Source organism: Vulpes vulpes, chromosome 3, assembly GCF_048418805.1.
Source record: "Vulpes vulpes isolate BD-2025 chromosome 3, VulVul3, whole genome shotgun sequence".
Classification (NCBI taxonomy): domain Eukaryota; kingdom Metazoa; phylum Chordata; class Mammalia; order Carnivora; family Canidae; genus Vulpes; species Vulpes vulpes.
The window spans coordinates 121,246,403-121,258,345 of record NC_132782.1 but is presented as its reverse complement, the minus strand read 5'-3'; positions in this window follow the sequence as shown (position 1 = coordinate 121,258,345).

The following is an 11,943-nucleotide window of genomic DNA, read 5'->3' as shown; positions in this document are numbered from 1 at the left end:
AGGAAGGACATAGAGAGTTATACACTGAGCTGTACTACACACACACAAAACTGTTCTCTGCTGCTATTAAATTCCATGAGTGGATAGAATGGAAGTGGAGTGATAACAATATATCTTAGTCACATATGACATAACAATTAAAGTTGATATTTGAGTCAGGCATTAGAGTCATGATAGATATGAACCATAGAGAAGGATGAAGGTGAGCAAGACAATATAAGCTAAGCCACAAAGAATGAACAAATATATAATATTTAATAGAAAAGCCTGGTAGTTCAGTATAATCAGGAAATAAAGAACATTAGGGAGAGGTAGAAAACCCTAAAAAGAATATTACATTCTAGAGATTTTTAGCTTTAAAACAGAGCAGGGACTTTTTTGGAATGATTTCTAGTGTTGGAATGATATTACCAGTGTTTTAGACCTCCCATTGTGGTGGCGGTGGGAAAGAGGGTACGCTGTGGGAAAAACCAAAAGCAGATGATGTACAGCCTGAAACTGAGTTCTGGGTGTTCAATGTGGAGGAGTGGCTGTTGGTGTATAGAGGAGTGTGAGTGTGAGACATGACTAATTTTATATTACAAGCAAAAAATTCTACCTGCAGCAGAGAAATCACTCAAGAAAGGAAGAATGGGTGCAGATGTCTCCATTAAAACCATTCTTGACTTCCAGTTGCTCTTTAATTTGTTCTAGGGTAGTCTACATGCATTGACCCCTATGTAACATTTCAGCCTTATCTTCTTATCTTCAGTGACCTGAAGAATCTGTCCCTCATACATGTCTTCAGTTTTGTCTTCACTTATTTCATTCTTTTCTCCATGGTTTAGCTACTCTGACTTTCTACTTTCCTGAGTACCATCTTCCACCACAGGGCATTTATATCCATGATATTCCTTGGGCAAAAAACTATTTCCTATCCGCTCTTAACATAACTGACTTTAGTTTTATTGCTCATATCTCAGCTAAAATTTCTTTCTCAGGGAAGGCCTTATTGTCTTCCCTAACTGTTTAAATGCTCCATCATGAATATTAATATCAACATATATTTCTCCTTTGAATACTCCCTTTATTGGATTTCCCAATTATTCATATAATCCATCACTTACACTGATCTATAAACTGTAAGAGAATTGTTTTTAGTTATCTTTGTATATCAGGACTAGCATGGTACCCTCCACCCCAGTAGCCTTAGTAAATAATTATTGAATTATGGAGGGAAAATGACTGAGAACACAATTTTGAGGAGACAGCAGGGACATTGTAGGATGTCTGGGAGCTCAAGACACACGGCAGAAAGAATAGGTAGGTGGTTTTTGTACTCCTTCTGGAGTAAAGGAGGCCTGGACCAACCAAATGCCTGAGGTAATAAAGAGCAGATGTTATTACATCCATTGAAGCAGTAGAATTTATAATCCTTGATCACAAAATTAGATCCAAGTCATAAAAGTAAAAAGGTAGGAATGACTTTAAGAGTGGCGCAGAGGTTTGGCGCCTGCCTTTGGCCCAGGGTGCGATCCTGGAGATCTGGGATCGAATCCCACGTCGGGCTCCCGGTGCATGGAGCCTGCTTCTCCCTCTGCCTGTGTCTCTGCCTCTCTCTCTCACTGTGTTCCTATCATAAATAAATAAAAAATAAAAAATAAATAAATGTCAGTTACTGGGTATCCCTGGGTGGCTCAGCGTTTTAGCGCCTGCCTATGGTCCAGGGCATGGTCCTGGAGTCCTGGGATGGAGTCCCACATTGGGCTCCAGGCATGGAGCCTGCTTCTCCCTCTGCCTGTGTCTCTGACCCTCTCTCTCTCTCTCGCTCTCTCTCTGTCTCTCATTAACAAATAAATAAAGTCTTAAAAATAAATAAATAAATAAATGTCAGTTACTTTCTTTCCTAGGAGAAAAACTACTAGGCCTTTCCAATGGGCCTTTCAAAATGTTACCCATCCCTGGTTCCATTAAGTCTTCTACAAACTCCTTCTTATCAGCATCTTTTACTCTGACAGAATGAAGTATGCTATACTCTTCCATGTGTTCAAAACTGTTATGACCTCTGCTTGTAATATCCTCCCCATTTTTTCTTACTGCTATCTTCTTCATAATGATATTATTAACTTATTGTCTTATTGGGAACATTTACTTGAATTTTATTTTGAAATAAGTATTATTACTCTCCTTTTAGAATGTCCTGTGACTACCATGGCAATAGCACTTATCATACAATCTAATCACTGACTTAATGTTTCTCTGTTGTCAAGATATTTGTCTTTTTTTTTTTTAACTTTATTTTGCCAATGTTTGCCACACTGTAGGCACAAAAAAGGTACCTATGAAATGATTTAATTGTCTGGAAATAATGCAATGAATATAATAAATACATTTGAGAATGATTATACAAAGAGACATAAGCACAAAGGACTAGAAAGTGTTACTAAGCAAATAATATTTGTAGCTAGAATACATCTCTGAATGAACCAATGGAAGTAGGTGTTGAATATTGTGAAATATGAATATGTGAAATATGAATACTTTAAAAATAAGAGGTAAAATATTTAAAATGATCCATAGTCCAAATGGAATATTGCATGGAAACAAGTAAACCTATATTTATGTTAAAAATGTCTGCTCAGTGAATAAAGAGACTTCCAACCCTACATATAAGGGTTGGATCCATCATTTATTAATGCGTCCATTCAGTAGGTATTGTTTACATAACTGACACTGCTTGATAACAAAAAAGACAAATAGAATTAGACTGAATCCTTTTTCTTCAAAGTGCTTCTAGTTAGTGAAAAGTCAGACACCAATCCAATAATCACAAAAATAAATCGAAATTCAGAATATGATAAGCATTACGAATATAATATTATAATATATTATAACATAATATTTGTGAATAGTGTCATAAGATTATGGAACAAGATAAGGTACAGGCAGAAGGGGTTTCCTGGACAGTGATATTGGCTGGAGATCTTTAAAAAACAAAAACAGTGGTGCCTGGGTGATTCAATTGGTTGAGCGTCAGACTGTTTCAACTCCAGTGGTGATCTCAGAATCATGCAATTGAACCCTCATCAAGCTCCACACTCGGCAGGGAATCTGCTGGAGATTCTTTCTCTCTCTCCCTCTGCCCCTACCCCTGCCGTACTCTCCATCTCTAAAATAAATGAACCTTAGAAAAAGAAAAAGAATACAAAATAAATAAAAAATAATAATTACAAAGATGTAATAACTTTTAGAAAATCAGGTATAATTATAGAGAGGTGAAATGATGTCAAAGAGAGCTTACCCTGTTATTTCCAAATTAGACAGTGGCAGCTTGTTGTAGAATAACAATATTAAGGTACAAGGGATTTATATTCCTTTGATTTGTTTCTGTGTTTTTCTAGTTGTTTAAAAACAATTTATAGTATCTTTGATCAAAAGATCACACCTCTTCAAAGTCAGCTTCAAAACCAGTTGATTCAAAACTTAAATAAGCTTACTCAAAACACCATATGAGATCGCTTTTGTATAGTTTCTTATAATACTACTTCTTATAGGAAAGTTGTTGATTAATTTTCTGTATAGTGTTTCATGACACTACATCCTGAGTTCCTCAAAAATATAAATTACAGAATTAATTTGCATCAGATGCTTTTAAATACAGATTCAATATCTTGCTATGTGGCATTCCTAGGTTTCAAGAATAATACCAAATGCTTGGTTTGACATTTTATGAGCAATCACGAGACTAGAAAAAAAAAAAAAACCTAATAATAAATTGTAAGAGGATAGAGAAGGACACAATGAAATACTATATTTTTGGTTTATTATCAAAAAACAATTTTCAGGTTTTATTTATAAAATATCACAGTAGCCCAGTGATGTACCTTTTCACTGTGTATTGGATTTGATAGCATCATGCTTCTGAAAAGAGGCAAAAGGGCAATTCTTGCAGCTGAAGGTGACCTTTATTACATCTGTTTCTAAGTGACTTCTTCCACAATTGCTAGGCCAAAAAGAAAAAAAAAAATTAAGAGGCAATAGCTGGCAGAATTGGGCTCTTTCTCTTTGTTTTCCTACACTGAATAAAATTGATCTTTATGCATTCATCTAATCGATTTTTTTAACAATATGCAAAGAAACGTAATTCTCAAGGGTTCATTCTGTCATGATGACTAATCAGTTTTTCTGTGTCCTGTATTTTACAGCTTAGGGAAAATGCAATGTAAGTGATAATTTTCATTAACACATTCAGCACATGTCACATGTTCCACATTAATAGTCAGATAACCCTTATAAATGGAAAGGGTTCCATTGAGACACTTAACAAAAAAACAATAATCAATGAAAAAAGTACATAAAAATATATTTCCTCTGGAAAATGAGTTTCTCCTGTATAGAAAATGCAAATGTAAACTTTTTTGATTCCTGTAAGATGAATTTACCCAGGAAATATCTACTTATGATCCTTTGGATTTATTTATCAGTCACTTTAATGTGTTTGAAATGTGACTAAAATCCCAGCCTGTGAATTAACTATAATGTTTTCAGCAAGTAAGGTTAATAAGGCTTTTGTATAATGTGGATATAAAAGTCAGTAAAGAGGTATTAGAGATGGTACAACATGAAATTCATACTAAAAATATATAGAGTCAGTATTAGCTGTGTGAGGAGTCTTTACATAGATCATTACCTATTTTCAAAGAAAACATTCTAGAAAGATAGGCTGGAGCAGTGAAAATTAAGCTCACTACTCCAAGTATGATAAATCATTTTAGAAAAATTTCTTGAGACTTATATTAATTACAATTTGGATATATTACATTCCAGCCTGCACAACTGAACTAGAAAGTCTAGGAAAGTAAAAATTAAAAATGACAGATGAAAAGATTTTATAAATGATATGAACTCAGTGCCATTCAAAATCCTCACCATACTTATTTTAGTTACAAAGGCTTGTCTGCTTTATAGATTTTCACACACTTAAGTGTGTGCTTCACAAATAAAATGCATGATGAACCATGAACCTCAGTCAAGCGAGTTGTGTCAGTTTCCTTTTTGGTATACCCACTTCTCCAGACACAGATCAATAATAATAAAATGTGAACAAAGCAACTTTTATTTAAACCCAAAAAGCTATTTATGTGGACTGGAGATATAAAAACAAGGCAAACTGAAATCATAGATTTTTATGGCTTCCAGTCCTGAATGAGGCAAGAACAGCCAAGAGATTAATGGTTCAAATAATTGGAATTAAAATTCCTTCACTTAATACAGAGAAAGCAATGGATCTTCTTCATAATCCCAGTAATAAAAGAAACATGAAAAAAAGCCTTGCTGCTGAATTTTAACTAGGTTAATTCTTTCAGGAAATTGGAAAACTATGAAGACACAATTTGAGGAAACATAATTTGAAATTAAACCATCTTCTATGCATTTGGTGACTGGATATCCAACATCATACACAGTAATTCTAAAACACATTGATACATCTGAGTTCTGTGTTGGGGGTCTAAGGACCCAGTAGAAGTGATTGTGTAAATGTTACAGTGATTTTTCAGAAAAGTGAGATGAAAGAAGAACAGAGAAAGAGATTGATAAGTTGGATAAAAACCTCTAAACAATGGAGAACACCTCTAGTAAAAAGAAATATTTATAAAAATACAAATAAAAATTCAAAAAGCAACATGATATTATTTACATATTATAAAACTCGTGTTCATTTTAAAGTCTATTGTTTAAAACCATTGATAAATATCACAAAGTTGTTGAATGAGAGAATTTTTTCAATGATACTTTCAGTAATGATCACATCTACTTAGAATATGTGATAGAAAACACATATACTATTTTATTATTTTTATTTTTATTTTTTATTGGAGTCAATTTGCCAACATATAGCATAACACCCAGTGCTCATCCTGTCAAGTGCCCCCCTCAGTGCCTGTCACCCAGTCACTCGAACCCCCTGCCCACCTCCCTTTCCACCACCCCTTGTTCATTTCCCAGAGTTAGGTGTCTCTCATGTTCTTGAAAACATATATACTATTTTAAACAGCAAAAATAATCCTAAAATGAATCCGATAATAAATCTTTAAAACACATGCAAAATCTATACAAAGGAAATTTTAAAATAAACATTAAAATATAATAAAATAATGAAAAATGCAGATGAAAGTCATGTATATAATTTGGACCAGGAATAACAGAAATAACATTTGTCATCTCACATAAAACAATTGAAAACTAGACAAAATATATTAAGTAATGATTTTCAAGACAGTGATTTTGAGGTTCAATCTGCCAAATGAAAAAGACACTTGTGTATCACCAAATGTCTAGAGTGGAATGATAAAAAGGAGTAATAAGAAATATTTAAGTAATTTACAACAGACCTGCATTATTCTATGCCAATTTGTTTGAGACTTAGGGTAAACTGGGGGGATTAATAGACCCAACTGTGGATTATTATAATATTAAAGGTGGGGATAGAATAAGGCAGATCCAATGTTTTTTGTATCACCAAAAATGGAGTTTACTTAAGACAGTTAATAATATTTTATACATTTTCTCTTTAAAATTTTCAATTACTATGTGACACTTTTTTTCATAAAGCTTACACAATAAAGGTATAGCAGGAGTGCATCTAGACTTTTTAAAAAAATCAGTAACATAGAAGTAAGGAATAAAAATAAAAGTTGTTTAACTTCTTCCAAAATCAGATATCTCCCACCCCTTCACATACGTTTATTTTATCAAAACATACAACTTTTTCTATTCATCCAAAATACATTGAAATACTTGATACTGCACTAATTCCTATTATTTTTTTCAATGTTCAGAATTACAAATTAACATAGTCTTAATGTGAAAATTTAAAACAGGCTTAAAATATAAAAAGAAACATATTATCAAATATCATATATTCAAGTAGAGATGGTCCATACTAAAATATACCCTAACCTCATAACTGTAAGGACATTAACTTCATCTATTTCTGTAGTTAATCTTGTACTATATTGGGACACCTGTGATATCTTTGTGTTATGATTTTGCTTCTTATGTGTTGCCATATTTATATTATGTTATATATGTTCATTTGGACTACACAATCTTCTTAAAATTATGAATGACTTAATTTAAATCTATAAATAAGAAATAGTTATACTGACAGAACAAACAAATACTGAAGTCAGTAGAGTATAGGACACATGTCTTGGAGTCAGAAATAATTTTTGACCTAAACTCTTTAAGCAGAAGTTGTTCATCTCTTAATTTATTTTTATTTTTTTAATTTTTATTTATTTTTGATAGTCACAGAGAGATTGAGAGAGAGGCAGAGACACAGGCAGAGGGAGAAGCAGGCTCCATGCACCGGGAGCCCGACGTGGGATTCGATCCCGGGTCTCCAGGATCGCGCCCTGGGCCAAAGGCAGGCGCCAAACCGCTGCGCCACCCAGGGATCCCTGTTCATCTCTTAAAATAGGAGTAGTAATAATATTTCAAGAGCTGCTTTAAATATAAATGAGATCAGTAATTCCTTGATACAAGTATTTATTGAGTCCTCACTCTATATGAGAGATGATATTTCTGTCTGTGGATGCAAAGATAAATAAGACATTGTCCCTCTACCCTTCTCCCCATTCATGCTCACTCTCACTCTCTCAAATAAATAAATAAATAAAACCCTTAAAAAAAAAGAAATATATATCGATATAATAAATCAAGTAGAATATTTACAGAAATGGATTAGTAGATAATTTACTAAGAGGAAAACTAATTTACATACACTTTACAAATCCACTACCAAAACTGAAGACATGGGGAAGACATAGGGAAGCCCAAATACCAAAAGATAGCAAAAGATTTAAGACAGAATTACTATAAATTTGACTTATCAGCTAAATTTGAAGAGATAAAGAAAGAATAAGAAGGAGTGAAAATGAAAAAAAGAAAAAGAAAGGAAAAAGGAAAAGAGACTAAAAAAAAGGAAGAAAGAAAAACAAAGAAAAAGAAAGGATAAGATAGAAAAAGAAAAAGAACAAAAGAAATATAGTGAAAAGAAAGAAAGAAAGAAAAAAGAAAGAAAGAAAGAGAAAGAGGGAAAGAAAAAGAAAGAAAGAAGAAAGAAAAAGAAAGAAAGAAAAAGAAAGAAAGAAAGAAAGAAAGAAGAAAGAAAGAAAAAGAAAGAAAGAAAGAAAGAAAGAAAGAAAGAAAGAAAGAAAGAAAGAAGAAAGAAAGTTCCAAAGGGGATGAAGGTGAGATGGGTAAAATAGGTGATGGGCATTACGAGTATATTTATTCTGATGAGCACTAGGTGTTGCATGGAACTGTTGAATATATATATTGTACTCCTGAAACTAATAGAACACTGTATGTAAACTATACTGGAACTAAATAAAAAACTTCAAAAATATCATAGGCCCAGAACACCTGACTGTCCTCCTCATGTAAATTTAGGTCTGAGGATCAGATAATACCAAGCCTAAAACTATTCAATCAAGTAGTTGCAGATTTAAGAAAAATAGGAAGAGTAGATCCTAAATTTTAGTATGTGACTTTTTAGAACTGATTGTCCATTCTAACTGTATCTATCTATTTCTACTTCCCTATATTAATCCAAAGATATGGTTTTCCCTCTTTTCTTGGCCTACCCATTTTTTATGCCCTCTCAAAGGCCCAGCTTACATATTATTTTCTCCATGAAACCAGATAACATCACTGTACACCGATCTCAAAGAAATCTCAAGATTTCTATCAGGTTACATGTTATAGTATTGGCATAACATATTTTTCATATGTTTGGATACTCTTCCCATCTACATGATAATTTCATTAATAGTAATGGACATGTCCATTATATATGTTAACACAGCACAACACAGGGGGAATAAACAAATAAATAATAAATAAAACACATGAGTTTTAGTTTAAGTTTTCCCTCTTATCCTATTAATTCTATAAGAGGGCCTATATATCTAATCATCCTTGTTTGGAAGATGATTCTGGAAATGCCTTATAAGCAATTAACAAGTAGTATATATTCATCTGTCCTCTAAAATCTGAAATATATTTGGGGAGTGAGGGGACATATATGTTGTGGTAAAAAAGAGAAAGTATGAGCTTTAGAATTAGACCAGACTATAAATCCAAATCACCCACTACAATATGTACTAAGAGCTATGCAATACAGATATATTCCATATCTATAAATTAGCAGTAATTTTTATATGAAGATAATGTCATGAAAACCTAACATACTGTTGAAAACAATGAGTGCTCACAAATACTAGTTACTTAAACATCAATTTTCTCCCTCTCCCTGCCTCTCTCCCCTCTTGCCACCCTTCTACACACAGCATGTAGTAAATTGTAAATTTCATCCATGATACAGTGGAAAATCAAATGGTGTGACACCAAGTAGTATCCATTAAACAAATACAGATTGCTTTTGACCTACTCTGTTGCGAAAAAACTGCAGTGTCTAAGTTCTTGAATGGTCAGTAATTTCAGACAAGCATGAAAACTATTCTGTGGTTAAAATTTTTTAAAATCTAGTTGTTGACTATATTACTGAAAAAGAGAACATGCCCTACACATAGTGTTGTTGATAAATGGTTAGCCTTTTGAATATTCAATTTTATGTGTTCTTAGTATCATTTTTATCTATCTTAATTTTATTATTAAGCAAAATGCTTTCTTTAGGCCTATTAATATTCACGATTAGATTTAACATAGAAGAGCTAGTCCATTAAATTTAAATTAAATGCTTAGTTATGTGTGTTTAGAACATGTTATTGTTAACTGTTTATTCTGACTTCAGTCATTATATCTAGTGCTGGCTCTGGATTGTCTACCACACTGAAAAATGCAGCTGGGCTGGGTGTTTTCTTTTTGAAGATGGATAGGGAATGGTGATTGAAAATGTTAATGATGTAGAATCAGTTCTGGCTCAGTAGAAGCATTCTCTCATGATGAAGCTTTTGATGAGCTGTGTTACAGAGTAACTAACTATCCCCAAATATCTATTAGGATTTAAATTTCCTGATGCACAATAAAACACTACTATCATCTGTTTCTATCCAGTTTCCTTTTCCTCCTGTTTCAACAGTTGACATAGCATTCAGTGTGATATTGCAAAATACATATCATCCTTTTGCTTGAAACCATTCACTAGCTTTTCAGCACTTTAAGGATATCTGATAGCTTTGCCTCTTGCTTCCCTGCCTGTACAAATGGATTCATATTTTCTTCACCCACTACTATCCTCTTCAAACTATACACTCCATTAGTTTTGAATTTAGCATTTACATTTCCTTTCACTCTTCCTGCTCCATTGCATTTGAGCTTTTTCACATGATATTCTCTCTGTTTTGCACCCTATTTTATCTGGCTAACTCACTTTAGTTCTTGCTTTTAAAAGTCATTTACTCTGAAATGTTTTGATTTTTCCCAATTGAATATATAAGGTGTTCATGCTATGTATTTTGACAATACTTCACTTTGCCTTCATTACAGAATATGTTATACATTATTATAATCAAATCTTAGTTGTATTTATTTCCTACCAAATTATAAATGCCATGAAGTCTTGGAAAAAAAACAAAATCCCATCCTAGTGTTTGGCACAAAACATAGGCTTAAAATAAATAATAGACTTTATGTAGATAAGCTGGCATAGATTCATCTTCCTGCTGCTTCTGTTAAGTTTACCTATGAACTCTGGGCAACAGATATTCAAAGACAAACTCTGAAATGTGTATAAATGAAAGAATATTGGTTAGGGATTCCAGAACTGGGAAGAAAAAAACAAAACAAGGCAAAATATAGCACAAGTTTTCTTACAACTCCCTATCCAGCAGAAAAATTTGACTGGGCCTGCCATTTCCTGATTCCCAAAGTACCAACAGAAGTCAACCCAATTAGAACCCTCTCCCACCTCCTACCAAGATCAAACAGAAGTCCAGTTGACAACACCAGACAAGCCAGGTAGAGCAAAAAGATCAATTTCAGAGCACACTAACAATACGCCACCAGAATAAATGTCCCTCCACACCCACCCCATCACCCCCACTGGGTTTGACTTTCCTTCACCAACCAGAAACACAGCACAGCTCAAGAGCACCCACAAGGGCAATTCTGCTGCAACAATGTCATCTCCAGAAAGTGTTCTTTGTCCCCATGGGCTAGAGACTCTCTTCCCTCACCTAGAAGCAACAGATAGCCCACATTGGTGAAGCTTCTTCCATCCCCTCAAGTGGGACTAACAGTGAATTATGAGCTCCACTCATATGAGGTAAACCAAATAGACCAAATACTACTTCAAAGACTGAAAATTGCATCTTCATCGGAATAACAACCCACAAAATTGGCCAGCACCTTTATGCAAAACTTAAACTGGGTGACTTCCTGCTAAATAAAAGATTCAAGTAAAACCAAGAGTCTCCTCACCATAACAGACAAATCAAAATCACTCATCCTAATAAGAAATGAAATTTAAAACATGAGTGAGAAAAAGCAATTAATTCATGGCAACACTACAAAGAATTAAATGTTGGAATTATCTAACAAGTATTTTAAAGCAGCCATCATAAATATGATTCAATACAAATTCTCCTAACAATCTTGAAGCATCAGAACAGAAAAGAAAATGGGAAAAGATACAAATATGATTAAATAAAACAGACTATCCTCTCCACATAAGTTTTCTAAGTATATGTGATAATTCAAGTAGAAATTATAACACAATCTGATACTCATAACAATGATATTTAGAAATAAGGAAGATAAAGGAACTTAAATAGAAATAAGGCTTTCTCACTTTACTTGAAATAAAAATGTTGATGTCAGCAGACTGATAATCATGTGTATTAAAATGTGTAGAGCCCCACTAAAAAAATTATGGAAAGTAATACATTCAAGCACAGTAAAAATCCAAATTGTATGCAATTTTTAGGAAGACGCCTA